The 26,678-nt window shown below is 39.0% G+C and overlaps 1 protein-coding gene across 5 annotated transcripts in view; it reads right to left on the bottom strand.

The window, feature by feature from the left end:
• NCOA3 (nuclear receptor coactivator 3) overlaps nt 1-26,257 on the bottom strand; it is a 125,755-nt gene extending 99,498 nt beyond the window's left edge. For 3 of the 5 annotated variants that reach the window (XM_045528514.1, XM_045528523.1, XM_045528524.1), the window contains exon 1: nt 26,090-26,180. The gene's annotated coding sequence lies outside the window, so the exon portion shown is untranslated. Of the gene's footprint in view, nt 1-24,187; nt 24,414-26,089 lie in introns of those variants that run through there. The other 2 variants (XM_045528510.1, XM_045528511.1) reach the window with 2 other exon arrangements.
• Nucleotides 26,258-26,678: the final 421 nt, after the last annotated feature.

Here is a 26,678-nt window from a genome sequence, read left to right as displayed (position 1 = left end):
ATGGAGGCCAGGGACAATAGCTCATGCCCTTAATCCCAGTGATTTGGGAGGCCAAAGCATGAGGATTGCTTGAGGCCAGGAGTTCAAGACCAGCCTAGACAACATAGCAAGACCCCCCCCATCTCTAAAAGAAATATTAAAACAAAAAATTAGCTGGGGGCCCGAGGCAGTGGCTCACACCTGTAATCCTAACACTCTGGGAGGCCACGGTGGGAGAATCGCTTGAGCTCAGGAGTTCAAGACCAGCCTGGGCCAAGAACAAGATCCCATCTCTACTAAAAATAGAGAAATTAGCTGGGCATCATGGTGTGCACCTGTAGTCCCCAGCTACTCAGGAAGCTAAAGCAGGAGGATCTCCTGAGCCCAGGAGTTTAAGGTTACTGTGAGCTAGGCTGATGCCACAGCACTCTAGCCCGGAAGGAAAACAGAGTGAGACTCTGTCTCAAAAAAAAAAAAAACCCCAACATTGAGTTCTGAGTGTCTGATTCAGGAATGTAGTCTGAAATACTATCAATCACATTCTACCAAAACATAATGGACCATTCTTTGTTTGCTCTGCATCTTTAACTGTATTTCTATTTTCAAATATTTTAGAAAGCATTACTAATGTAAAGGGGATAATGCTTGTTTCTAACCTTTATAAGTTAATCATGAATATAAGCCACAAAAAGTCGGCCGGGCGCGGTGGCTCACGCCTGTAATCCTAGCACTCTGGGAGGCCGAGGCGGGTGGATCGCTCGAGGTCAGGAGTTCGAGACCAGCCTGAGCAAGAGCGAGACCCCGTCTCTACTAAAAATAGAAAGAAATTATATGGCCAACTAAAAATCTATATAGAAAAAATTAGCTGGGCATGGTGGCGCATGCCTGTAGTCCCAGCTACTCGGGAGGCTGAGGCAGGAGGATCGCTTAAGCCGAGGAGTCTGAGGTTGCTGTGAGCTAGGCTGACGCCACGGCACTCACTCTAGCCTGGGCAACAAAGCGAGACTCTGTCTTAAAAAAAAAAAAAAAAAAGTAAGCTTGCGATGGCTCAGAAAGTACAACTGATTGTAAATGTGGCGAGAGTGCTGCTCAAAGTATTCAGGGAAAGGCAGTTCCCCCTTTCTCTTCAGCCAAAGGTCTTTCTCCTACGAATGAGTACTTTCTCCATCTACTTGATACCAAAGAAGCAAATACATGTAAAAAACATGATTTCTTCTACTTTTCCATGCAGTAGTAGTTCCTGCGCTCTCATACAGAGATCAAAAACTTAAGGTACAAAAAGTTCTTCATGTTCAAACACTTTGCAGTTCCACTTATAATAAACATTAAAATAATTTTAAAAGTAAAGTAAATAATCTCACTAACTAAAAATATCTCCCAGGAATTCATTTAAATCTTTCCCTAGATTACCCCAGCCTCAAGCGATCTCTCCTTCCTCTGAACTCAAAAGCAATTATTTGTACAATTTATTTGGCAATTAATCCTGCATTGCCTTGTTAAACCCCTTTCATTATTCTCTGAAATGTTATTTAAATCTTCTCTAGTTATCTAACTTTCATGTTTATTTCTCATCTCCCCAAATAGACTGTAAATTCCTTGAGAGGAAGAGATAAGGCCTTATATTGTTTGGTATACACACAGACATATAGAGTAACTAGCACATGGTAAATACAAAGATATCTGTTGATTTTTTTTTTAAAGGAAAAATCAATTACATTCAGAAAACATTTAAAGCCATGCCAACTAAGAATCTTCAAGCTAAAGATGACAGGCCAAGTACTATTTTGTCTCCCTGATTCCTAAAGCCACATGGGGTAATTAAAAAGGACATGGCCTCTGAAATCTAAGAGATCTCAATCTGGATTCTCTATCTTGAGAGCCTGTTAACCCACGAACTTCAATTTCTTCATCTCTAAAATGAAGATAGTAATATCTACCTCTAGAAAGTTTTATGATTGTTAAATAAGAGTTTATGTAAAGCTACTAGTATTCCTTATTTTAAGGATTGGGGGGTTTTCCCCTTATTTTTATATCTTTGAAATCAGAATGTGTCATGCTATTGTCAGTATCCCATAGTTTAACTGGCAGTTTTACATGTTCTTTCCTAGTGGTATATAGAATAATAATGTGTTTTATAATTGATGAAATTTGGTAATACCTAGCAGAACCTCAACAACGCTACCTTCATCTCCTTCTTCCGCACCCACACCTATTCATACACTATCATATGGACAGGCAACAGTTCATTTGGCTGTAAAAATGGAAATACCACCAAATACACTCAAAATACTTAGAACTTTATCATACGGTATATGCCCAATAAATAGGAACTGTTGCTATAGCTATTCTAAATTTATTCAACAAATATCTGAGTACCTACTATGTGCCCGCCACCGTTCTCAACACTAATATAGCAGTAAACAAAACAGGTTAACTCCCAGCCCTCAAAGAGTTTACCTTCTATTAGCACATACAATTCTATGGTACAATAAATGAAAAGTCAAAATTCACAACTGAGTCAGCATATTGTCCCAAAGACTGAAAAAGCTAAGCTAGTAAAAGATATTAAAACACAACTTAGACAAACTACTAGGGAAAACCTTACTAAAAGAGAAGTCCTGGAAGCAGGGCATCCAAGCTTTCTTTCCTCTAAAGGCTTGGGAAAAATAGAACACATGCTGAAAAGTTAAAGGGGGTTGAGGGGTGGGGAGATAACATCTTTGGTTTCTGAAAACAATACATATTTGCTTCATTTGAAAGACAGAAATAATAATAATTTCGATTATTTATGAAACACAAACTTCTCTCTGGAGGCAGAGTAAATTATATTTTTAAAAATGATCTTACAATATGTGTCTGCAAATCATTGTTGCAAAGCTCTTAAATTAATAATTGTAGCTAAAGATTTGAACATCAGACTCTCTTGGAAAGAATGTAGTAGCCCAGGTTCACCACTATTCTCCAACCCAAATAAATTAATATTACATATTTTCTTCATTTCTAAATTCACATTATGAATGGCAACAGCATTCCCAGACCCAAAGACTTGTATCCAGTCAACTAACAGTCATCTAAACAGGACATTTTAATCCTTCTGAGACAGGGTCTTGCTCTGTTACCCAGGCTAATGTGCAGTGGCATCATCATACCTCACTGCTACCTCAAACTTCTGGGCTCTAGCAATCCTCCTGCCTCAAGCCCCTCAAGTAGCTGGGACTACAGGGTGTGCCACCACACCCAGCTAACTTTTGTATTTTTTATAAAGCTGGGGTCTCTTGCTCAAGTTGGTCTCGAACTCCTGGCCTCAAGCAATCCTCCCACTTTGGCCCAGCAAAGTGCCAGGATTATAGGCATGAGCCACCATGCCCCACCCCTCCTGGCTTTTATAGGTACTCATTTGTTGAACTAACTAGATTATCCTGAAAATATGCATGAATTACATTCTATAACCTTTCTCAACAAAAATACTTGGCCAGGCCCAGTGGCTCACACATGTAATCTCAGCACTTTAGGAGGCCAAGGTGGGATCGCTTGAGACCAGGAGTTCGAGATCAGCCTGGGCAATATAGCCAGACCCTGTCTCTCTACAAAAAACAAAAAAATTAGCCAGGCATAATGGCGCACACCTGTAGTCTCAGTTACTTGGAAGGCTGAGGCAGGAGGATCACTTGAGCCAAGGAGTTCAAGGCTGCAGTGAGCTATGATTATGCCACTGGACTTCAGCCTGGGTAACAGTGAGACCCTGTGTCTAAAAGAAGAAAAGAAAAAAAAAAAAAAGAAAGAAAACTCTATTACCAGGTAGAAATGGTGATCACAAGCAAAACTAAGTTGATAGCCACAACTCAAACAAATAAATTAACTGAACAGCACTACTTTTACCAACTTTCCTTCTTCCTGTCTAAAAGATTAAATCCCTTCCAGACCAGGGAAATTCAGAGAATTCAGTTGATAGATAACATATCCCCTAATTCAGACAGCAAACATATCCCTTAATCTAGGCAGCATCTAATAAATATTTGAAGAATTTCTTTGCTTAAAATAGAACAATGTTCCTACATAAAAATTCCCTGCAGAGCTCACATGTGTTCCAAAATCCTTAAGGTATTACAGAAATTACTTTAAAAGTAGAAAGGTTAAGAACTAAAGAGGTAAGAGTAAAAGCAAAGCTTAAAAGAATGAGGAAAGCAAGTGCTCTTACACAAGACAGTAAAAGTATATACACCATATGGGAAGGAAAAGGAGATTTTAAAAAAGAAAAAAGAAAAGTATTGATGTAAAATAAGGCTCCAAAGAAATCTCATGTAAGTAATAGCAAAGGGGGGGGAGCGGGCAAACATATTTGACATCAGTAAGTAGCAACAGCTAGGATAAGTCTGAAAAAGTTTTAAAAAATAAGAATTCAAAGCACAACATTAATCATCATTTAATAAAGAGGCAAAGAACCCCTATAACCACTGGAATGCCATGGGCATAACAATTTGTTTTACATTAAATCATGATATGATGCTATTTTCACAGCAGAGACAGATATTTGTATATATCTCACACTGTCTGCACCAAAGAATAACTTCCTTTCTGGGCAGAGAGTTTTTCTCACTCAACTTCCTATCTCCCAGGATGCTTTGGCATATACCAGGTAAGCAATAAGTGTCATTAAAAAAAAAAAGTCTTCATGTTGCTGTAAAATTCAAGAAAATATGTAACATTTTATAGAAATAAAAAGTATTAGGCCAGGTACAGTGTGTTGCACTTGTAATCCCAGCACTTTGGGAGGACTAGGCAGGAGGATCACTTGAGGCTACGAGTTTGAGACCAGCCTGGGCAACATAGCAAGACCCAGTCTCCACAAAAAATAAAAAATTAGCCAGGTGTGGTAGCACACAGCTATAGTCCCAGTTACTCAAGAGGCTGAGGTGGGAGGATCACTTGAGCCCAGGAGTTTCAAGTTACATTGAGCTATGATAGCACCCCTGCACTCTTGCCTGGGCTAAAGAGGAAGACTCTATTTAAAAAAAAAAAAAAAAAAAAAAATCAACATTTACTGAATGCCCACAACGTACTCAGAAAGTTATCAGTCCCTGAACAAACTCAGAAATTTACCATGATCCATTAAAAGGATATTCAGTATCTAGTTAGGGACATTTGTTATATATATAGCATCTTGTGGTAGGTACCAAGTGCCAAGCTGGATGGTACAGACCAGAAGCTTGGTAAAACAAATAATCACTAGTTCAAATGAACAGGAAGAACACAATAAAAGATAAGAGTTAGAAATGAACCGTGGATGGGTAACGTGACAAGAAAGATGAAGCCAAACGTTTCTAGTTGTACAAGCCAACCCTTGATTCCTCTCCCCTTCCCCCCTTGAATCCATCACAAAATCTTGTTGGCTCTAACTTCGAAATATATACAGAATCTGACCACTTCTTATCACCTCCACTGCCATAGGCATAATCTAAGCCAACATTATGTCTTACCTGGATTACTGTAATAGCCTTCTAATAGATATCCCTGCTTCTGCACTTAAACTCATAGGCTACTCTTCACGAAGCAGTTAGAAGGATCTCTTTAAAGCCTAATTCAGTTTATGTGGTCTCTGCTAAAACCCTATAGTGCACAAAGCAGTGTGTTAATGTACAAGCATAAGGAAAAATGACTGGAAAGATATGCATACAAAATCTATAATAATGGATGGTAAGGCTACTGGTAATCCTTATTTTCTTCTTTGTACTTTTCTTCACATATTTTCCACATTAACATGAATTAATCACTTTCACAATCAAAGAAAAAAGAAATGTTTTAATTGGAGGGGGGGAATCAGGGAATCAATCTTTTTGGAATAACCAAAAATATAATTTAAAACCTGCAGCAGCTCCCATTTTTGCTCAAAGCAAAAACTGAAGTCCTCACAACTGCCTACAAAGCCCCACTGTTACCTCTCAGATTTCTTTCTTTACTACTTACCCCTTTGTTCATCATGCTCCAACACATTGGTCATCCTGTTCTTCAAGTACACTAAGAATGCTCTTACCAAAGGCCCTTTGCACCAGCTGGTTCTCCCTATACAGAATGCCCCCCATCCCAACACTAAACCCTACTGTTTACAAACCTTACTTACATCCTGCACTCTTTGCTCAAATGTTACTTTCTCAGCAAAGCTTAGCATGACTGCTATCTAAAACGACAAACCTACCCCAAAACACACACACACACACACCCCAGTCCCCTTACACAGCTTTATTTTTTCCCATAGCCATTCTGATCACTGGTATAACCTTACCATCTAGAGAACACCCAACATGTGCCTAGCACTCAATAAATATTTGTAAAATAAATTAAAACATGCAAACAGAAAGGAAAGTTAAAGGGTTTTGGAGGATGTGAAAACATGTATGTCTGCGAGGTCAACAACTAAAATTAAATAAATCTGACAGAAGCAGAGACCACACGCAGCAAAAAAACCTTCCAAAGATAAAGAAGAGACTTGGTTAACAGTGAGCAACCAGAAAAAGTGAGGTACTTGAAGGATAGAAAGTCAACAGAGGAAAAAAGGCTATAGGTGGCCGGGCATGGTAGCTCACGCCTGTAATCCTAGCACTCTGGGAGGCCAAGGTGGGCGGATCATTTGAGCTCAAGAGTTCAAGACCAGTCTGAGCAAGAGTGAGACCCCGTCTCTACTAAAAAAAATAGAAAGCAATTAGCTGGACAACTAAAAATATATAGTAAAAATTAGCTGGGCATAGTGGCACATGCCTGTAGTCCCAGCTATTTGGGAGGCTGAGGCAGGAGGAACACTTGAGCCCAGGAGTTTGAGGTTGCTGTGAGCTAGGGTGACGCCATGGCACTCGAGCCTGGGCTACAGAGTGAGACTCTGTCTCAAAAAAAAAAAAGGCTATAGGCCAGAAGGAAATTTAGGCTGAAAAGGAAGGGATAAAATAGTTGGAGACAGAATGAGGACTGAGAAGGGGAAGTGCCTGAAGAGGTCAGGAAAAGAGTTATAGAAACAGGAAAGGTCAAGAGGAAGGATGAAAACAAACAAGGAAGGAATAGATCAGAAGGAAGGGGTGGAGGACACTGTTATGTCACAACACTGTTCTTGCTCAAATCTAAGCCTCAGTAGTTCAGAAAATATCTATTCATGCATTAATATGGCTTGATTTCCAAAATGTAGGTGACTTATGGGTATAAAAACACACAAAGATACATACATCTGTTTTATCACTTTCAACCCTCAAATTTCTCACTGCAGAAATGCAAGAGTTCAAAATGTTAATCCATAAAACCTGAATTCCTCAATTTCATTCCTTAAAACTACTTTAAAGCATTACCCATGGAGGGTGGGGGAGGAGGAAAATAGCATTACCTATGAAAGATGAAATAAAGTGGATTATCACAGTGTATCTGTAATCTACTCTTCATCGTTCTGCTCTGCCAGTTTACAGAACTAGGCGACCTGGACTTCCATCATTGGGCAAATCAAATAACAATACCATTCACCTTTAAATTTCAAAGAGCCAAACAAAAGCACTCTATCAATTTTAATATAAAGTCTACTGACCTTCTGAAAGAGTAACAGGAACCTGAAATAGTTAAAATGTAAAATGTTTCTTGAATCACAGCAAATGAATATTGATCTTATGCAAATCTCTTTAAAACTTTGCTTTAATTTTCTGAGCATTCTTCTATACTATATAAAATCCTATAAAATTTTATTTACGCAGCACTGTAACTAAAATGATTATGTATCTTCTCAGATGCACAATAATCTACTGAAATTTAAAAATCAAAATCATTTAAAACAGGAATTTTGGGATCAGAATATTTTTAAATAATTTTGCAAGTTCAGTGTTTATGGCCACACTAGCCACACTATTCAGGCAGAGATAAAACAAATGTACAGTACCTTAGATGTGCGAATTTATGCACTGCTCACTAAAAGCTGGCCAGATGCCATTTTATCATTGATAGAGTGGCTTCAAATTCTACTCCAACTGCAACTGCAGTTGCACTGAATCCAACAGTATAAGCATGCCTGCATGTTATTATGGGAAATAGTGGAAAATTTCACAGGCTGACATCCAGAACGTCTGCGGTTCTTTTTCATATTTCTTTCTTCCTGCAAAGCAGTTATTAGACCAGAAGTTGGATTTTTTTAAGCTGGAAATTTCCACTGTTTTTTTAAACTAGTCTTCTTAAATGTAAATTGTAAAATGTTCCAAAATTCCAGCATGACAGAAAGAATATTCAGAGAGAAAAGAACTAAAATATATATCTTCAAGTTAGGGTAAGGGGACTGTTAAGTAAATTAAGGTGAGTGTCTCCTTTCTGGGAAAGGAAAAAAGTGTCCAGGGAGAGAATTAGGCAGTTTAAGGTTATAATAATTTAATATAAATACTAAATGTGACAAATAGCACATTGTGAAACTGATATTTTCTCATTAGCTTACAGTGCAAGCATTCAAAAGCTAATTCAAGTCAGTATAACAGTTAACCATAGAAACCACGAAAGAAAAAATAATATATATCTTAGAGCAAAAGGAATATAATCTACACTAATAGAGGTAAGCCATAAAGATTGGGTTTTTCAGTGAGAGTTAAAGAGGAAACAATGACAAAAGCTCAAGGTAAGATTAAGTACTTTTAGATATATTTTCAGCAACTTTTCATTAGGATTATACCAGACCAACACATTCAATGTTTTTCATTTTCATTTGTAATAATGAGGAAACAGACAAGGACTTCTTTCTTCATTTTTAATAAAAATATTAAGTCCTGGAACATTTAAATTATAAGTTACTTTTAACAGTTGAGTACAGTAGAAAATAATTCACTATGCTTAAGACCTTACATGTTCCAAATTAACAACTGTGGTTTTCTTTCCATTTATATGTATTAAACAATGAGGTTTATATAGTACATGTTTACGTAATTGTTATTCAAACTATAAAATACTTATTATTCCCCAAAATATACATGACCAAGAACTTGAACATCACTACAGAGACACTGCTGATCACCAATTAAGACTGTACCCCCAAAACTGGGAGAAAATATTTGCAAAACATATCTGATAAAAGCTGCATATCAGGGCTAAGTGTGGTGGCTGATACCTGTAATCCCAGCACTATGAGAGGCCGAGGCAGGAGGCTCACTTGAGCCCACGAGTTCGAGGCTGAAGTGAGCTATGATCAGCCACTTCACTCACCCTGGGCATCAGAGTGAGACCCTGCCTCTCTTTTAAAAAAAAAAAACTGTAGGCCGGGCACAGTGGCTCACGCCTGTAATCCTAGCACTCTGGGAGGCCAATGCGGGAGGATCACTCGAGGTCAGGAGTTCGAGACCAGCCTGAGCAAGAGCAAGACCCCGTCTCTACTAAAAATAGAAAGAAATTATATGGACAACTAAAAATATATATAGAAAAAAATAGCCGGGCATGGTGGCGCATGCCTGTAGTCCCAGCTACTCGGGAGGCTGAGGCAGTAGGATTGCTTGAGCCCAGGAGTTTGAGGTTGCTGTGAGCTAGGCTGATGCCACAGCACTCTAGCCCAGGCAACAGAGTGAGACTCTATCTCAAAAAAAAAAAAAAAATTGTAAAAAAAGATATACAAGATATATATCCAGAATATACAGAATATATATTCAAAAAAAAAAAAAAACTCTTACAACTCAGTAACAAAAAGACAACCTGATTTTCAAAAGAAAGGAGTAAGAGGAGAACAGGAAAGGATAAGAGGGCAAAAGAGGCTGGGTGCAGTGGCTCATGCCTGTAATCCTAGCACTCTGGGAGGCCGAGGCAGGAGGATCGTTTGAGGTCAGGAATTCGAGACCAGCCTGAGCAAGAGCCAGACCCCATCTCTACAAAAAAAAGTAGAAAAATTAGCCAGGTGTGGTGGCACACTTGACTGTAGTTCCAGCTACTTGGGGAGGCTGAGGTAGAAGGATAGCTTAAGCCCCGAAGCTTGAGGTTGCTGTGAGCTATAATGACGCTACTGCACTCCAGCTGGGACGACAGCACAAGACTCTGTCTCAATAAACTGGGGTTGAGGAGGAGGGATATGAACAGACATTTCACTAAAGAAGGCAAAAGGAATTTCAAATTTAAATCATAATGAGATATCACTACACATCTACCAGAATGGCTAAAACTTAAAAAAAATACTAAGACCAAGCGTTGGTAAGGATGTAAAACAAATGACTATATTGCTGGTGAGAAAGAATATAGTACAGTCACTTAGGTTATTATTCACTTTTTTTTTTTTTTTTTTTTTTTTTTGAGACAGTGTCATTTTGTTGCTCAGGCTAGAATGCCATGGTGTCAGCCTAGCTCACAGCAACCTCAAACTCCTGGGCTCAAGTGATCCTCCTGCCTCAGCATCCTGAGTAGCTTGGGTCTACAGGCACAGGCCACCACACCCGGCTAATTTTTTGTTTCTATTTTTAGTTGACTGGATAATTTTTTTCTATTCCTAATAGAGATGGAGTCTTGCTCTTGCTCAAGATAGTCTCAAACTCCTGACCTCAAGCTATCCTTCCTCCTTGGCCTCCCCAATTTTTTGTGAAATTAAACATACATTTACTATAGATCCAGCAAGCCCACCTCCTATTTGTCCAAGAAAATGAAACCTTATGTCCACATAAGACTTGTATTCCAATGTTTGTAGTAGCTCTATTCGTAATAGCTAAAAAGTGAAAAACACACAAATAAGTGTTGCTCAGTTGATAAATGGATAAACAAATTGCCACATATATTGCCATTATACAGTTATCGTGTACATATACATACTCAGCAATAAAGAGAACATTACTCCTGATACACACAACAATGTGAATGAATCTCAGAGAAATGGGCTTAGTAAAAGAAGGTTGATACAATATACTACATGGTTCCAATTATATAAAAATTATATGAAATTCTAGAAAAGACAAAGCTATATGGATACAAAGCAGATGAGCAGACGACTAACATCTTACTCAAGGCTTATCACCCCTAAGATTGAGAACAAGACAAAGATGTCTATTCAACATTGTACTGAAGGCACCAGCCATTACAATAAAACAAGAACAAGAAAAGGCATACTGATTGAAAGGAAAAAACAAAAATGTCTTTATTCACAGACAACATGATCATCTATGTATACAATCCCAAGCAAACTACATAAGAGCTACTAAAATAGTTTAGCAAGGTTACAAAATATTAGGTAAATGCAGAAAAATGAATTGTATTTCTATATACTAGTGACAAATTATTGGAAATTGAAAATTTAAAAATACTATTCATAATCACATTAAAAATATGGAATTTAGGGGAAAAGCTTTATAAGAGCTGTACACTAATAACTACAAAACACTGCTAAGAGAAATTAAAGATAAACTAAATAAATGGAGAGACATATAACATGTTCATGGAATGGAAGGCTTCATATTGTTAAGATGTCAAATTCTCTCCAAGTTGATCAACTGATTCACAATGCCATCACAATCAAAATACCAACAGAGATTTTACCAAAATCAACCAGCTGATTCTAACAACTATATGGAAATGCAAAGGACCTAGAATATCCAAAACAATCTTGAAAAAGAATAAAGCTGGAAGACTTACCATATTGGACTTCAAGACTTCAATAATCTAGACAGTATGGCACTTCAGACAGATGTTGATACAGACATATAGACATACCACAAATATATTATATGGAACAGAAGAGAGTCCCCAAAATAGACCTACACGTATATGGTTAAATGATTTTCAACAAAAGTGCCAAGTCAATTCTATGAGTCATGTATAATCTTTTCAAAAAAGTGATGCTGAAAAATTTGATAGCCATATACCAAAATATGAATCTCAACCCTTATCTCACACCATATAAAATTAACTCAAATAAATCACAGACCTAAATTTAAGAACACTATAAAACTTATAGAAGAAAACATAAGAGAAAATCTTAATGACCTTGGGTTTTGACAATATTTATTAAATGCAACACAAAAAGCATGAACAAGAAAAAAAAAAAAACAAAAAAATCAGTAAGTTGAACTCTAATATTAGACATGAAAAACTTTTGCTCTTCCAAAAACACTATCATGAAAATGAGAAGACAAGCCAGAGACTGACACTATTCACAAAACATATCCAAAGAGTTTCATCCAGGCCGGGCACGGTGGCTCACGCCTGTAATCCTAACACTCTGGGAGGCCGAGGCGGGAGGATCACTCAAGGTCAGGAGTTCGAGACCAGCCTGAGCAAGAGCGAGACCCCGTCTCTACTAAAAATAGAAAGAAATGACCTGGACAGCTAAAAATATATATAGAAAAAAATTAGCCGGGAATGGTGGTACATGCCTGTAGTCCCAGCCACTCGGGAGGCTGAGGCAGGAGGATTGTTTAAGCCCAGGAGTTTGAGGTTGCTGTGAGCTAGGCTGACGCCACGGCACTCTAGGCCAGCCAACAGAGCAAGACTCTGTCTCAAAAAAAAAAAAAAAAAAAGTTTCATCCAGAAGAAAGAACTTTTACACTCCGGTAAGAAAATGAACAACCTGGCCAAGCACAGTAGCTCACACCTGTAATCCCAGCACTTTGGGAGGCCAAGGTGGGAAAATCACCTGAGGCCAGGAGTTCCAGATCAGCTGCACAACATAGCAAGACTCTTGTCTCTACAAAAAAAATTGAATGGAAAAAAAGAAATCCATAGTAAGATACCATTATATATACACTATAATGGATAACATTGAAAAGACTGCCTATACCAGGTGTTGGTGAGGATGTAGAACAATTAGAACTACCTAGCATACATTGCTGGGAAAAATATAAAATGGTACAATCACTTTGAGAAACAGTGGGCAGTTTCTTTAAATTTTTAAATACTTAGCATATAACCCAGCCATTCCACTCCTGGGTTCTACCCAAAAGAAACACAACTGTATGTCCACAAAAAGCCCTACATGCTAATGTGTAGAAAAGCTCCTCTGATAACTAGAAATGACCCAAATATGCATCAATAGGTAAACGGACAAATTATGATATTGCCATACAGTGGAATAGTACTAAACAAAATTAAAAGATAAACTATCGACATATACAACATGGATGAATCTCAAAATAACTACACTGAAAGCCAGCCTCCCCTATAAAAAGATACATATTGTATAATTCCATTTATATTAAAATTCTAAAAATTGCAAGCTAATCTTTAGTAATCCAATGCTACCAGTTTGACACCTTAAATGGTTTGGGTTTAATATTTTATATATATTTTTTATTTTTTATGTTAAAAAGGAAAAAAGGCATTAGAAGAACACATGAAAGGGCTTTTTTAGATTATCAATTCAAAATGTTTGATATCACAATATATTACTCAGGGATTAGGGAAATAGGCATTTCCATACACTGCTGATAGATCTGTAAATTGATACAACCACTACCTGGAGTAAGTTGCAATATCTTTTTACATTCATACTCATTGACCCAGCATTCCAATTCCAGAAATGTATCATATACTTTATAACAAAACATTGGAACAGTGAAATACATGAGAATATTTACTTATAGTTTTGTTTTTAGTAATATGAAACTGGATAAATTATGATATATCCACAAAATGGAATACAGTATAATCACTAGAAATTTCTAGGCAGCTATAAATCATATAGATATGAAACCATCTCCAAAATCATTTAAAAAGTACAGTCCAGAATAGGGCTCCTGAGTGCCAGTTATACAGGTATATTCATTTTATGAAAATTTGTCAGGCTATATTTGTACACTTCTGTGAACATACGCTATACATCAATATAAAGTTTACCAAAAATGTGGGAGAAATGCATTAAACTTAAATGCTTTTAAGTAGATGCGTGTTCATATGCCTAGACCAGGGTAACAATGGTTGCCTCTGGGCAGGGGAGGTAGTTAGGAGACAGATGAGGAAGGGCGGCTTACTTTCCACTGTATACCCTTTGGAACCTTCTGAATTTGCCCCATGTGCAGCTGTTGTTTCAAAACATACTTTTTAACTGAGACCATCTGCAACTATAAGTCTGTATGAATCAAGATTTTATTAATGTAGAAATAAACTAGAAGTACAGATGGAAAAAGTTTAAAAACCCAGACTATTAAATGATATAATGTACATTAAGTATACTGTCAAGGCACATAGGCACTGAAATAGTAGCTTTTATTATCAATATCATCAAATTAGTAAATGGTAGCTTTTCTATGGTACATTCAGACAATGGAATACTATGTGGCACTGAAAAGAAATGCACTACCAACCCACGAAGGAAACTTAAACATATATTACTAAGTGAAACAAGCCAATCTGAAAAGGCTACCTACTGTATGATTCTAACTACATGATGTCCTGAAAAACGCAAAACTTTGGAGACAATAAAAAGATCAGTGCTTGCCAGGAGTTAGTGAAGAGGAAAGGATGAATAGGCAGAGCAGGGGAAGCGGGGAAGAGAGGGTGGGTAAAACCTACATAACAGGTACAATGAACACTATTTGGGTGATGGGCATAGTTATAGCCCTGACTCAACCATTACAAAAGTGATCCATGTAACCAAAAACACTTGTACCACCGTAATATTTTGAAATTAAAAAAAATAAGCAGAGCACAGGGGACTTTTAAGGCAGTGAAACTACTACTCTGTATGATACTATAATAGTAGCTACATGTCATTATAAATTTTTCCAAACCCATATTATATACAAAATCAAGAGTGAACCCTAACGTAAACCATAGACTTTGGGGTATAATCATGTGTCAATGTAGGATCATGGATTGTAACAAATGTGCCACAGTTGTGGGTGATGTTGATAATGGGAGAGGCTATGCATGTGTTGGGGCAGTGGGTACATGGAAAATCTTTGCACCCTCTGTTCAATACTGCTGTGAACCTAAAACAGCCCTAAAATAATAAAGTATTAAAAAATTAAATAAATGGTAGCTTTTGTCTCGTATACCCAAGAATATAACCAAAATATAAATCAGAACATAGGGAAGAGAATCTTAACGGGGGTAAGAAAGTGGAAGGAAGAGCAAGGGAGACTTAGTAGCAACTTAAGTATAAAATAAATACACAGAATCAAGGAGATGATGGTGGAAATGAAGATCAGAGTGAGATTATGGAAGTCTTTGGGAGTTCCATGAGAACTTTAGTTTCAAAGTCTTAGACAATGAAAAACAATGAAAGGTTTTAAACTTTCAGGCAGTCAAGCAACATGAAAGGATAAGTTTTTAAAAAATAAATAACAAACAGCCACTTTCATGAACAATAAAATATAAATTTAGTATATAACCCCTTTGTAGGCAACTGGGAAAGAGCCATTAAAGATTCAAATACACATTTCTTTTGATTTAGAAATTTCACTCCCAAGATTTTCATACTAAGATATACCCACACTGGCACACAAATTTACATATAGTTCACTGCATCATCATTCAAAATAGTAAAAGACTGGAAATAGCAATGAGGAACTCATTAAATAAATTACATAAAGTCCATTCATAGAATGGAATGGTATACAGACTTTCAAAAATATGATGTGTAGAAGCTCCTTCAAGTTCTTTTACTAAGTGAAAATAATGGCATCCCATTATTCTCCCTTTTGTTAATTAAAAATAAAGAGGGAGGAGAGAATAGGGAAAATGAAATGGAAAAGAGAAAGATAACGATCATATGTAAAGAATGTTCTTTAACAACAGTAGCAGCCTTTGGGAAGGATAGCTATAAACACCAAAAACCTTATAGCTACTCCTCAAAAAAAACCAAAGACCTCACTTTTTCACAATAAGCCTTTTTGTACTTAGACTTTACCATGTGTATATCTTCTTTTCAATTTAAAAAACATTAACTTACAAATTTTTTTACTGTAAGATATGAGAAAGAGAACAGATTAGAAGTACCAATTAATTCCCTTTAGATCTATTCTACCCTTCTCTATGAAGTATTCCCTGACAAAACCAGTTGAAAATGACCTTTCTTCCTCTGAACATCTGAACCACTTACTCACGTTGATGCAACTACGGTTTTGTTTTGTTTTGTTTTGTTTTTGAGACAGAGTCTCCCTCTGTTGCCAGGGCTAGAGTGCCATGGCGTCAGCCTAGCTCACAGCAACCTCAAACTCCTGGGCTCAAGCAATCCTTCTGCCTCAGCCTCCCATGTAGCTGGGACTGCAGGCATGCGCCACTATGCCCGGCTAATTTTTCTATATGTATTTTAGCTGTCCATATAATTTCTTTCTATTTTTAGTAGAGACGGGGTCTCGCTCTTGCTCAGGCTGGTCTCGAACTCCTGAGCTCAAACGATCCGCCCGCCTCAGCCTCCCAGAGTGCTAGGATTACAGGCGTGAGCCACCGCGCCCGGCCTAGTTTTTCAATGATACTCATTTCTGAACTAGATTATAAACTCCTGGATCACAAAGGGATTTTAATGCTCATAATACTGAGCATAATTCTTTGAAAAACAGTGGTACTGAATAAAAATTTTTAAACAACTTAAAGAAGGAATGCCCAGTCTTGGAGCAACTGGGAAAACACAAAATGTACTCTAAGGCCCAGGCATGATTTATCTGGACAACTCTAAGAGGGAAACATAGGTCCCAAGCAAATCCTTAGGACTCTTTAATGTTATCTCAACTAACAAGTAGAAAAACTGACTTAAGAGTTGAATTCCAGGCCGGGCGCAGTGGCTCACGCCTGTAATCCTAGCCCTCTGGGAGGCCAAGGTGGGTAGATCGCTCGAGGTCAGGAGTTCGAGACCAGCCTGAGCGATACCCCATCTCTACTAAAAATAGAAATAAAAAAATTATCTGGACAACTAAAAATATATATAGAAAAAAATCAGCCCAGCATGGTAGCGCATGCCTGTAGTCCCAGCTACTCGGGAGGCTGAGGCAGGAGGATCGCTTAAGCCCAGGAGTTTGAGGTTGCTGTGAGCTAGGCTGACGCCACGGCACTCACTCTAGCCCGGGCAACAGAGTGAGACTCTGTCTCAAAAAAAAAAAAAAAAAAAGAGTTGAATTCCAGGCCAGGTCTGGTGGCTCACACCTGTAATCCCCGCACTCTGGGAGCCCGAGGCGGGAGGATCGTTTGAGCTCAGGAGTTCGAGACCAGCCTTAGCAAGAGCAAGACTCTGTCTCTACTAAAAAAATAGAAAGAAATTAGCTGGACAACTAAAAATATATAGAAAAAATTAGCCGGGCATGGTGGTGCATGCCTGTAGTCCCAGCTACTCGGGAGGCTGAGGCAGGAGGACTGCATGAAGCCAGGAGACTGAGGTTGCTGTGAGCTAGGCTGACACCATGGCACTCTAGCCTGGACAACAAAGTGAGACTCTGTCTCAAAAAAAAAAAGAAGCTAAATTCCAGAAACTTTCACATTGAAACACCAAGCATTTGGGGGGGCCTAAAATGAATATAATTGACAAAATGGAGGATTTTTTTTTTTTTGAGACAGAGTCTCACTTTGTTGCCCGGGCTAGAGTGAGTGCCGCGGCATCAGCCTAGCTCACAGCAACCTCAAACTCCTGGGCTTAAGCGATCCTCCTGCCTCAGCCTCCCGAGTAGCTGGGACTACAGGCATGCGCCACCATGCCCGGCTAATTTTTTCTATATATATTTTTAGTTGGCCAGATAATTTCTTTCTATTTTTAGTAGAGACGGGGTCTCACTCTTGCTCAGGCTGGTCTCGAACTCCTGACCTCGAGCGATCCACCCGCCTCAGCCTCCCAGAGGGCTGGGATTACAGGCGTGAGCCACCACACCCGGCCAAAAATAGAGGATTTTAAAAGCTTATAAAAGGATTGCTCCCCACCTTCAAGGAATAGACAATTTGAATTTGCCCTATCAATAAATACTAACTCATATGCATGTGAACAGATAATTAAGAATCATATCAGGAAATAATTACATTTTCAGTTGTGGTGGTCTAGCAAATTTACTGATATGAGATAGGATATGAGATGTGCCCTTAATAACTAGACTAGATAAAAAGGGAAAAGAGGCAGAAAAAATTAGCATGACTGAAACACGGGGAAATAAAAGTCTCAAAGATTGATAAAAAGACTGATGAGAAATGAATATTAAAGAATATGGACTGTATTCTGCAGATTTTTAAGCAAAAATATAATCAAAATGGTTTCTAACAAGATTAAACTGGCAGAAATACAGAGAGAACCAGAGAAAGGGTAGAGACTAATTTGAAAGCTATTACAATAATCCAGAAATAAAGGGCATGAACTAGAGTTTTAGGAATTGGAATAAAAATATATTTAAGAAAAATGTATCAATAGGATTCATAAAAATAAAACCAGCTAATTCAATACCATCACTCACTTAGCATTCACTGAATATTTAACATGATCAAGTCTTGTAATGTCGTACTCCTGTGCCTTGCTAACAATTCCCACATATAAGAAATGTACTCTCTCCATACGTAAACTCTTATTGTTCAAAGTGCTGCACCCTGACCACCTGGCCAGTAGGCCCTTTTCTCCTCTGAACTTCTCTTGATCTCCACAGGCAAAACCGACTTAACCAGAGATTGCCTTGTACTGAAGTGATGCGAGTACCTCATTGATTGTGTGCACTTGGAGGTCAAAAACCTTGGTAACTCTCACAGTGCTTAAATAGGAAAAACTTAATAAACACTGATTAAGTATGTGCATGTATGAGAGCATGGGCCACAGTCAAACAGTAGCAAATTAAAGATGACTGAAGTTTAAGGCCTCATGGCTAAGAGAACGGTAGTATTAAAATTCAGTCTTTGGGAAAAAGTTACACGTAGGAGCTACACTGTAATTTAGGGCAAAGGAAAGGTACTGGAGGTTCCTGGGTAAGTTCCCCACTGCAGGTTCACCTAATTTGGCAACCCACACACCTAAGGTTTCCACCATTCTAGATGTGGTTATGTACTTTGAAAGTAGCTTTCCTGAATTCCATTTTACTGATTCCTGATAAAATTATTATTTTGGGGGTTTTTTTTGTTCGTTTTGTTTTTAAGAGACAGGATCTCACTACATTGCCCTAGCTGGAGTGCAGTGGCCCAATCATAGCTCACTACAACCTCAAACTCCTGGGCTCAAGGGATACTCCCACCTCAGTCTCCGGAATAGCTTGGATTACAGGGGCTCGACACTACACCCAGAGGTGAGGCAGAGTGGGGGGCGTGTGGTCTGGGTCTCACTATATTACCGAGACTGGTCTCCCAAAGTGGTGGGATTATAGGCCTCAGCCACCAAGCCCAGCCCTGTCTTACTATATGAAGAAAAAACCACTGACCCTGCAACAGATGAAAGATGTGTGGAATTACTGTTCTCACCGGTGGAGACAGATTTTCCTAGATGCAGCCAAATACTGCTCTAACAGCAGTAGAGACAACTATCTCAGCTGAGATAAAGGTATTGTGATAAAACACAGCTAACACCAAGCAGCTAAAAGAGGAAAGGATGGAGCAGAGGGTGTGTAGACTAAAGATAATTTGTAGAGAATACTGAGTAACCCCTATAACATTTTCAAATTTGCCAAATTTCAATCTGAAACCAAATCAAGCTGATATAACTACTCTACAGGATGACTTAAATTCAATAATCCTTTTCACTGATGACAGCTTTACTGACAGTCAAGAAAATATCTATTTTCTTACACCAGAAGGGGCTGAAAATTCTCTCACATAAACACACTTTACCACTTATATTATGAAGTCAGTAATTCGAAGTCATCCTTTTCCCAAATTTTTTATGATGGGTCAGCACTAAAAGCTGCATCCACACACCATCAGCTGATAAAAACAGCTTAATTCATTTAATGTCTGATCAGTAATTTTTTTTGTTTGTTTTGAGACAGAGTTTCAGTCTGTTGCCCAGGCTAGAGTGCCATGGCATCAGCCTAGCTCACCACAACCTCTCCTAGGCTCAAGCAATCCTCCAGCCTCAGCCTCCAAAGTAGCTGAGACTACAGGCCCATGCCACCACACCCTTTCTATTTTTAGTAGATACGGGGTCTCAACTCTTGCTCAGGCTGGTCTCAAACTCCTGAGCTGAAGCAATCCTCCCACCTTGGCCTCCTAGATGGCTAGCATTACAGGCCTGATCAATAAGATTTAAATAAAAGATCATTCTACCTATCTATATAATGCCTTAAGTTTACAGAATTTTCTAACATAAGGAACCTTGTAAGATCACACAGTGCAGCCCTTTGTTTTATAAATTTAAAAACAGACCTAGAGATTGATTTGCCCAAAGCTTAAAGTATAAGCTTACAAATTATTCTCTTCACTGGTAAGTATTCTTTTCAAAGTAACAAGCTAACAAATTATAATTTATCAGGTACCAAAAGGGAAAAAAAATTTTAAGGTTTTCACATGTAGATTTTTTTAATCAAAGTTCTGTTTTGAAACAGGATACAATCATGCTGCTCTTTCCACCAAGGGCAATTAGCTTTCATTTATAAAAATGTCAATTTAGGACATTTAGATTATGACAAACATTTGTTCTCAAAGTAAAAATAATTTGGTTTTAGATTTCATTTAAACAGAAGAGTAAAGAATATTTACTCTGAAAGTCCCCTCTTTTTGTTGTTAAAACTCTTTCTTCCTCCTCCCCATGCTTTCTCCTCTTTTGTACTGAAGTTCTCAAATGCATGAGATGGAGGAACAATACCACAATACAACTGCAGGCTTCCTGCCTACTAGTCAGTCATTATTCTTAAGACTTGAGAACTTTCAAAACACTGCTTGGGTTGCTTTGAAATTTCTTCTTTCAGATTTTCCCTCCTTCATGGAACATCTATTTAAAAGAACGACTTCAAAAATGTCTTGATGAAATTCTCTAAGCAAACTAAAAATGCCAGCCTTAGATATGAAGGTGGGATGTAAATGCCTGAAGTTTGGCAAACACCAATCTAAAAGTACAGGACAGAAAGAAGTATATTTTTGGCCAAGAATAGTCTTTTTCTCATATGTATAAATTAAGCCTGTTTCTAAAAAATTCCATATTATACAAACAGTATCTCAAAGTTAAAGACTGCAACATCAGCGTCACTTTTAATAATACCATTTAGAGACCTAAAGGTCTCAAACTATACTGAGCTGAAGAGAAAAGAGCTAAGTCAATTATCACTGACTTTCAGAAACTTTCACACTAAAACGAAGCATATTCATTTATTTTTAAAAGTTGTTGGTGACAGAAAAAATTACCAGCACCAGTCACCTGAAAACTTGGGGAATTTCCCATTTCCTCCGACCACACTTTGATGGTGGTAGTAGGTACTGATAAACTTATTAGGTTGTTGAGATAAACCAATGGAGCTATTCAAGACATGGTGGGGAGGTAGACAATAAATTATCTGCCTAGCTCAACAGGGGATCTTTCCTTTTAAAGACAAAAGCATTAAAAATAGAAGGTTCATGAAAAACATGTCAAATTGTTACAATAAATAGAAAATTTTCCAAAACTTCTAACACCTCTAACAAAAACAAAAAAACTAATTTATGTTAAACAATATTTAATAAAGCCTAATCCCAGTACAACAAAATAATTTAGCTAGTCCCCTGGAGTTTGTTATAATGGGATTTAACCTGTACACTCAACATTCAATTAACCATAAGGCTTATCCTAATTGAGGATTATGCTGACTTCTGCAGTCCTTTCCCATCTATCCATCTACCATTCCAACTCAGCTGCCACAGCTACCAAAAGCAAAACCTCAGGGAGCAGATTATCCATTACTATGTGATATCCAGGCCAATATATTTCAATCATATGTGGATAATCAAGAGTTAAATTAGTAATCTAGTCAGCCTGGTTTCCAAAAAGTAAAGCTTCATAACCCCCATAGCCTCCAACCAGTGAAATTAAACATTTCAATAGAATACCTTCATAGGAATACCTTCCAAAAAGCCACACCCTTTCCTAGATCAATAAAAAAAATTAACAGAAAAGAAAAAACAGGACACAGCAGTTCCTGACCAAAAGAAAAAAAAAAAAGGAAAGAAGTCAAACAAAAAAGACACTAGTCCATTTGCTCTTAGACGATCCTTTTTAATAGGTTAAACCTGTTTGCCAGTTATGTCAGACTTCTTTTCTTTGCCTCTAGGCCACAAAGTTTACTAAACAGTTAAACCTTTATTACTGCCCCTACTGTAAATTGACCTCGGCCAGCAGGACCTACCAAACGGAGCTAATGCTGACAAAGTTGGGTACTGGCTGTATGTAGTCTAAGAAGATTATCCAGTTTGTGAATAAATCAGCCTTCTAAACACTGCAGGTCTTCCTTTCTACTCCTGCTGTGTATCTTCTGGCCATTTTCCTGTTCATTTAACAACTCTCCACCAGAAAGTAGGAAAGGGAAAGGCGATTAAATTCAAGTCAATTCCATCATTTGTTAGGGGGCTGAAAATAAGGTTAAGCTGTGGATAAATTGCATCCATAACCTAAAATAATCTCCCAGAAGCCCTCTCAGAAAAACAATGAACCAAATGAATTTACTCAGTAAAAACGGTAACAAACTGATGGAATAAGCCTTACTCCAACAAAGCCTCTCCTCCACCTTAACTGCGAAATGTTCATTTTGTCATCCCCTCCCCGACCCCAAAAAGCACTCATAAAATGAGAGAAAATGCCTACGTTTTACTGCAGCACTCAATCTCAAAGCTATCCCCGAGAATCTAAACTTTAAGTCACCTTTTTCTTCCAATCTGTTGTAGTACGAGAAAAAAGGGGAAAAAGTTAACATACATTTCCAAAACTAATTTTCTGCTCCTAGACCTTTAACCACTCAAAAATGCAAAAAAGAAACAGTTATAACACGGATTCAAACCAAACTGGTACAGGTAATCTCTGGTCTAACCTACTAGAAACTACCGTACCTCTTCAATCATGATCAACTCTTGTTTTTCTAGTCCTAGGTAGCCTTAACAGAGTAACAATTGTATTAAATTGTGGCTTATTTGCTGTGTATACAAACAGCCACTGGAGGCTACACTCATTCTAAACTTGCAACAAATTAAAAGTTTCAGAAGAACTCCACATCCTCTGACCAAAGTTTGAAATTATACCTTAAAAAATGCAAAAATAAACGCTAGAGCCATTTATTTTAACAACCAATTAGGGATAGGACAATAGTAGGGTAGTAGGGTTGTTTTTTTTGTTCTTAATTTTACCCTGTTCAAACTATAAAGATATTTTTAAATGACTCCTCAATAACATAATAGTCTTCAAGTTAAAAGGAATTATTCTAGAATCATACTGCTAATGCACAAAAGACTAAATTCAAAAAAGACACAAACACAACTTTTTAATCTTTAAGGGTAATGTTCCTGACGTAGCAAGGAAGCTTATTCAAAAAACATTAATGTCAAGATATTAATAACCAACCATTTTAAGAACTGTTTTATTTACATATCTCCTAGAAAAATGGTACAGACTTCAACAGTACATTCACTCCTTACTGGATTCTAATTTATTTGCTTAGTAGGTGGGGAGGGGTGCTTTACAGAAATAATTTTTATACATGGGAGCATAATCATTTTCAAAATAGTGAAATTATTTAATATAATTTCTAATAACCTATCTCTAATATCACTGAATTTTTTTAATTAACTGCTAGTGTTAGCAAATTTTAAAAACAACCATTCTAAAACACAAAAAGAGAAATCTTTGTTGATTGATTATGCTTAAGTTGTTTTGCATTTTCAAAGCCTCTGTAGTTAAACATTTTACGGTATCCTTTGAGCAGAAACTCAATAAAAAAAAAAAAAAGAAACATTTCTTATAACTACTCCAGAAACATTGCAGCCTCCCCACTTAGTCCACAATCCCCACCTCTGAAATGTACTCCCATATGCCAAAAGCTAGTATATGCCTTTTTTTAATGCTGATTGGACAATTAAGTCATTTCTATCTATACATAAAATACCCCTATAATTTAGGATCACAGGCAATTTAGATTACTGCTCATTTAAATGCAGAACCTGAAGCAACCTCCAGTGACAGGAGCTATAGTGTTCAATATCATTTTACATGTTACAAGCAGGGGCTTCGTTTTACATACAAACAATGAACCCTAGCAGGGTTCTTCATCCTTAAAGCCCTACAGATTGTTACTTCTTCAATGGTGTTAGCAGATAAGGCAACATATGTAATAGGTTCTGAAGAGCTTTTCTAACAGCTATCAACATTTTTTTAAACACTGTAAAAAGAAAACAGTATTCTCACCACATTTTCTCTTTCTTCTGTTCGTTTTATTTCCCAGCTTTTGGTATCCAGCAGGGGTGGTTTCAGATGAAAATCTTAAAATTATTATTCCAAAGACCGAGGACACTCTAAAATCTTTGCTTCTGAGGAGGGGGAATTGCAGGTTTGGGGTGGAAGACAGATTCACTTTTCAGTGTTTTTGCACCTTTCCAGTTGGGTATTGTGGAGTAGAATCTTTTTTTTTTTTTTTTTTGAGATCGAGTCTTGCTCTGTTGCCCTGGCTAGAGTGCAGTGGCTTCATCGTAGTTCACTGCAACCTCAAACTCCTGGGCTCAAGCGATCCTCCTGCCTCGGCCTCCCAAGCAGCTGGGACTAGAGGCGCACGCCAAGGGGCCAGGCTAATTTTTCTATTTTTAGTAAAGACGGGGTCTTGGCTCTCACTCAGGCTGGTCTCGAACTCGAAAGCTCAAGAGATCCTTCCACCTTGGCCTCCCAGAGTGCTAGGATTACAGGCATGAGCCACAGCGCCCAGCCAGAACCTATCCTAAATAAACAAACAATAATTTAAAATTTTTTCAAGAACTGTTCACAGACTTACAGGTTTCCATTAACATTTTCGTTATGAAGCATTTGCTAAAGACCTATGATTTTTCCCCCCAATCACCTTCTAAACAACCTGCTGCAACAAATACTGAAGCTTTCTTACAGCCACATATTAGGTGGATTCGAGGCCAGGCATTTAAATAAAGGAGATGCAGCAATCTTAATACTACTACCACTCTCACTCATCTCATTCAACTGCATTTAAAACCACTGCAGCAAGACAGCTGGTACTCGCCTTCCTGTTTCTTTACCGTACAGGCTTAATAACAAAAACAGGTTCGCTTTGAAGCGCTGCTCAAAAACTGCAAAAAGGAAGTCTTCACATTTGGGAGTAAAAAAAAGTTTCGACTTCGAAAAAATCTCATACCCACCGAGTCATTCTATTTGGGAATCCCGCACTCCTACTGCGAGTGAGATTTCGAGACGATGCTCTCCCTCTCACAACTGCTCTTTTGGTTAACTTTTCCCCCCTGGATGCCCTCAAACTGCCTAGGAAGCAACTAAGTCTCCCAACGACTCGTGGCTAATTTTTTAAGGCATGCACAAGACAGTCTACTTAAATCTTTACAAAGTGAATCAACGTACGTTAAGAAAATCAGAGATGCAGAAGGAAAAAAAAAGTAATAATAAAGATGGCCAAACCCCAAATTTAATCCACCAACTTCCCACTTGCCATTTCCCAGCCTTACACAGAGGTAATAAAATGCTTTTTTACTGAGAAAACTGCTAAGAACCTACCCGAGCCCAAAATGAAAATGCCGCTGATAATCTGTGTTAAAATGTTTTTTAAATGCCCAAGTGCAGAAGGAAACACAGCAACAAGATCCAACCCGATCCCGAGTACGGTCGGAAGGCTGGGGTGGGGGTCGGCGCGGCTGCCCCCCGTGCTCCCCACTGGCTGCGAAGGAGCCAGGACAGTGGGAGGACGACCCGGGGAGCTTTCAAAAGCAGCTCCAAGGGCTGGGGAAGGCAGAGGAAGAGAAAACTTCAGGGACAGGAGGGGAAAGCGGGCCCCTGCGGTGCCCCCCAAACTCCCTGGGTGATCCCCTCCGCGCGGGGACCTTCCTGGGTCCCCAAGCTGGCTGCCGCCCAGCCTCGACCCCCTCCTCCGGCCGCGGTCCGCCCCTAGCCTGCGGGGAAACGGCGCGGCCCCGACACCCCGAAAGTACCTCCGCGCACCCCCTGCCGGCGCGCCCCTCGGCGCCTCCGCGGAGCCCAAGCTACCGGCTCGCGGCAGCCGGAGGAACTCGCCCTCCTCCCTCCGCCTCGCACTCCACCCCCTTGCCCGCCGCCGCCGCCTCCTCCTTTATCTTCACTCACCGCCCGCCGCCATTTTCCTCGCAGCTCAGCTTTAAATCGGAAACTCGCCGCTCAGCCCGCAGCCGCCGCCGCCGCCGCTGCCACCGACTCAGCCGCGGCCGCCGCCGTCGCTGTAGAGAAGCTGAGGCGGTAGCGGCTGGAGCCACGGCGCGGGGGCCTCTGGGATATGTAGTCCCGCGGCCACGCCCAGCACTACCGGTCCCAGGGGGCCTTGCGCGGCCGGCCCTGGCATCCAGCGCCCCCACCCCGGCGTCCGCGGCGGAGGGCGTGGCCACGTGGGACCCTGGGCCCGCTTTAGCTCCCCATCCTCTGCGAGCTGCTGCGGGGTTGGAGGAACCGGAAGGCAATCCTCGCTCTGCCCTTGCTTATTTTCACACTTGCCTTCGTCCAGTAATAGCTAACATTTATGGAGGGTTTATTGTATGCCAGGCACGGACCCTCAAAACAAGCATCCCGCAGGGACCGTTTATCCTCATTTTTCAGATGAGCAAACTGAGGCACTAGGTCAGAAGCCACGAGGCTGTTCGTTAGATGCTAAAGTCACTGGGTGGAAGGTTGTTGGGCAACAGTGTATTCAGTCCAGAGGTAT

Source organism: Lemur catta, chromosome 17 (genome assembly GCF_020740605.2).
Source record: "Lemur catta isolate mLemCat1 chromosome 17, mLemCat1.pri, whole genome shotgun sequence".
Lineage (NCBI taxonomy): Eukaryota > Metazoa > Chordata > Mammalia > Primates > Lemuridae > Lemur > Lemur catta.
The sequence above is the reverse complement of the archived record's forward strand: the minus strand, read 5'-3'. Positions and strand labels throughout refer to the sequence as shown.